Source organism: Sciurus carolinensis, unplaced genomic scaffold, assembly GCF_902686445.1.
Source record: "Sciurus carolinensis unplaced genomic scaffold, mSciCar1.2, whole genome shotgun sequence".
Classification (NCBI taxonomy): Eukaryota; Metazoa; Chordata; class Mammalia; order Rodentia; family Sciuridae; genus Sciurus; species Sciurus carolinensis.
Genome location: NW_025920119.1, coordinates 4,487,971 through 4,491,847, shown reverse-complemented (window position 1 = coordinate 4,491,847; position 3,877 = coordinate 4,487,971). Strand labels below are relative to the sequence as shown.

The 3,877-nt window shown below is 48.2% G+C and overlaps 1 pseudogene; it reads right to left on the bottom strand.

The window, feature by feature from the left end:
• Positions 1 to 774: 774 nt before the first annotated feature.
• LOC124973638 (COMM domain-containing protein 5-like) lies at positions 775 to 1,443 on the bottom strand (annotated as a pseudogene).
• Positions 1,444 to 3,877: the final 2,434 nt, after the last annotated feature.

The window sequence follows — 3,877 nt, the reverse complement described above, 5'->3', positions numbered from 1 at the left end:
GTACCACCACCCTTGGATAATGTTAACCTTTTAAATAATAAAAGTGCTATCCTTTTAAAACAATCACCAGAGCACACCCTCTGTTAAAAACCCTCAAAGGGCTTCTCCTTTGGCTTAAATTTCAGTCAGAATTTCTCAGACCTGACCTCTGTACCCTCCCCAGCTTTACCTCCTTCCAATGACCTCTTCCTACTTGGCTGCAGGTACATGACATCCAGTATACCTGGTCTCTGTCCACTGACCACCTGTGCACCAGGTGGTCCCTCAGTGGACTGCACTCACCTGCTCCTATCCTTCATGTGTGCTCAGATACCATGTTCTCCAGGAAGCCCAGCCACGACTCAGCTTACAGTGAGTCCCCACAGGAACCTCCCCACCACCCACATCCCATCCTGCTCTACATTAAGTGTGCACTTGTCTTGCCTTGATGAGCTGTACCACTGTTTCGTATGCATTTTGTTAAGTTTCCCCCTCTTCCCATCCCACTATGCTATCAGCCCCACAGGGGCAGGGCTTTAAGACAGACGATGAAAGTGCCCACACCAAAACACAGCATTTATGAAAGCAAATGAGCAGAGAGGGTCAGAAGCTTGGTGGGGTCAGGCTGAGCAACCGATGGTGTCTTCAGAGGGCTCTGATTTGGACCCCAGACCACCACCTTACCACACTTGGAAGTCAAGACCATCAACTGGAGGGGTGGTATGCAGTCTAGCATCCAACTAGAGGAAACGGAAGTTGCACTCTGGCACCAGCTGCAGGGCTGACAAGGGAGGCTCAGTCCTGCAGTCTGCACTCACACCTCCTCTCCAGATCTGCCATCTCCTTCAGGACCAGTGCCACGTTGTACCACAGCTTCTGGAACTTGGCTGTGGGAACCTCAAAGCGGTACGCTGACCCATCAGAAAGCTTCAGCTGCATCAAGATGTTTGGCTGCAGGGAGCAGGTCAGGGCACTTGTGGAAATCACCACATCCACCCTCCACCTAAAGACAACAATTGGGGAAGCCAGTCACCCTCCTGCTGTGCCACAGAGTCCAGGAGTGTGCGCTGGCCACCAAACACCACACTGGTCAAGTCCCCAACCAGGTCTTGGTGGATGGCAAGTTCCTGGAGTTAGTCCTTGAAGGCGTCGGACTTCAGGCGGGGGGAGGGAAGCCTGAGGGTCTGCTGGAGAAGTGTATGTGTGCCAGAAAGCAGGGCACCCAGTCACTCCTCTGACAAGCTGGAACTGACACCCTGGCACTGCATGGCTTCTCGGTAGTCCTCCCCCTGCAGGCTGCTGACCACAAGTTTCAGCAGCTTTCTGAATGTGCTCCTGTCTCCCAGAAACCGGGCCATTGCTGCCACCTCTGGAGGGAACTGGGGCCCCAGAAAATTGATCTGGCCACTGTGACCGTCCGCAGGATGATGCAGGTACTGGTGTCGCAGCTCCTAAGGCAGACATGCCTGCTTCCTCCTCTTTGATCGGCCACATAAGAGGTCCCAGCTGCAGCTGCCTGAAGGGAAGCAGGAGGGAAGGCCAGTGACTCCCACATCCTTAGGACCTTAAGGATCACATAGGCCCCACTGTCAGGATGCTGACAGTTTGAACTACCAATGATAGTAGGTGTGATAGGGCTAGGGAAATGACCCTGTGAGACCCACATTAGTCCTGATAAGAAGGGAGGGTGCTCAGAGGAAGTGACATCTGAGATGAGCAGAACTGGCAGTCAAGTGGGGGAAGGGAAGAGGACCAAGAAAAAAAAAAAAAGGAGAGCACATGTGATCTTAGTCCTCTAAGGTTGAACTAGGTAGGAGAAAGGTTCACGAGGCACAAGGCACGGCAGCTGGGATCTCTCACTACTCAACCCACAATACTGAGAATATCCCTGCAGGAGTTAATTATTTTCACCTCACAAAGGAAATCCAGCCTACAAGTGCAGTCGCCCAAGCCAAGGCCTAGAGTCTAAACCTGTGCACTCAGCAGGGCCGCGTTAGCACAGGGACTACACGCAGTCTCCCCTGCAGGGGAGCCAGGCAGAAGCACGTGCACCACGTATAGAGGGCTGTGGCACTACCTGAAAAAACTGTGGTGACACCCTTGTCATTGGCGGCGTGCGCACACATCTGCCCCAGGGAAAGAAAGTGCACCATCCACCTCAAAAAACCGGGCAGATTTACTCCATGTACAAACAGAGAAACAACATGTATCCCATTTGTTTACAATTAAAAAAAAAAAAAAAAAAAAAACGGGTAGAGGCAGAAGGGCGCTCGCCACTCTCTCGCCAGTATCCAGAGGCCCCCTTGGATCTGACGGGCTGCCGTTGCCCAGGCCCACCTCCCCTCTTCAGCCCACATGGCTCTTTCGCACCCTGTACACGTTCCAGGGCCGCGCTCCAAGCAGTCCGCCTGGTACTACAGACAAACTCATACCTCAGTCTACCGTGTCAAGGCGCCAGGTCCTGGCAAGCGGCGCCACAGTGGGGAGGCAGCCCCCATGACAACCCCTTGCACGGACCGCGATCCAGACCCCGTGCCCCCACACCCCCGCACCTGGAGCTGTCCGCAGCTGCAAACTGGCTAGGCAACTTTTGATGAGGTTCTAACTTAAAGAAATGACCTTGCAGACCAGAATAGGAGGAAGAAATGCCAAAGGCAATAATGACCTCCATTCCTCCACTATCTACAGAGGAAGGTCCAGAGAATCTATTTACCAGAACCCAGAACCCACAAGCATATGATACAGCTTCAAGCAGCTAAGGCATCCCCAGTACTGCAAAAAAAAAAAAAAAAGCTAAGGCAGATGTCTCTGGATTTCCAAGAAAAAATTATTCACAAATGTGATCAATCCACTGACCTAATAATGCTTATTCTACTAAAAGGAAATATATATATATATATATATATATATATATATATATATATATATATATATATATATATATTTCAAAGAACTCTCATTGGGGAGCATAAAGCATAATAAACTGGAGAAAATAAATTAATGTATTGTCAATCAGAGTAACAGAATTCAGACACATCTTCCTGTGTGATCCACTGGAGATATTTTGGTTCCTGGAAGATATGATAAATCCAGGCTGATCTCTGAATTCCAGGATAAACATGAACACATTTCTTTATAAATCTCATCTCCACAATTACATCAGGAAATGACTCTTACTTCACCTGTCAGCTAGAAAATTATAGGTTTCAAAATAGTTCTTATTTTTGCAATTATTTACAACAACCATGTGGGAACTTTAGTTTGTTTCTTATTTCACCAACTTATATTTGAGTTAAAATTGTGTTAATCATAAGCATTAATAATGTAGAAACACACAGAATGGAAGAGGGAATGCTTATTAGTTATTTTCTGGGATAATTTCTAGAAGTAGAATTTCTGAGTTGAACATTTTGTGCAGCCTTTAAGGTGCTGGACACATTTGGACATTTTGTTTAATGGAGGGTGTGTCCACTGCCATCAAGGTAGGTGCCCCATACCCACACATTCCCAGGCAGCTGCCTCTCTCTACCCTGGCTGCCATCTTGGTTGCACATTAGCAAGAGTGTAACCCCACAGGTTCCAAACCCAAATGGTGGCCACCAAAGTTTCCATAAGGAAATCTTCATAGGCACAGGTTCAAAGTCCAATTTCAGCAGTGGACCAAAACACTGGAGTTCCTTCCAGAGCAAGAAAGAGCCAGTGGCAAGCCCATCCTGCAGGAGAGCCTGAGAAGGAGAAAGTGAACTCCAACATCTCCAGCTGCAGCAGAGTTCTTGCTTTCTTTTCCATGAGCAGACCTGTGTAACAGGAAGCCAAGAGCAATGACAAGAGGGCGATTCATTTCTCATCATGAGAAATCTTGTTTTGAAAGAAGAACTTAAAAATAAATTAAACATAG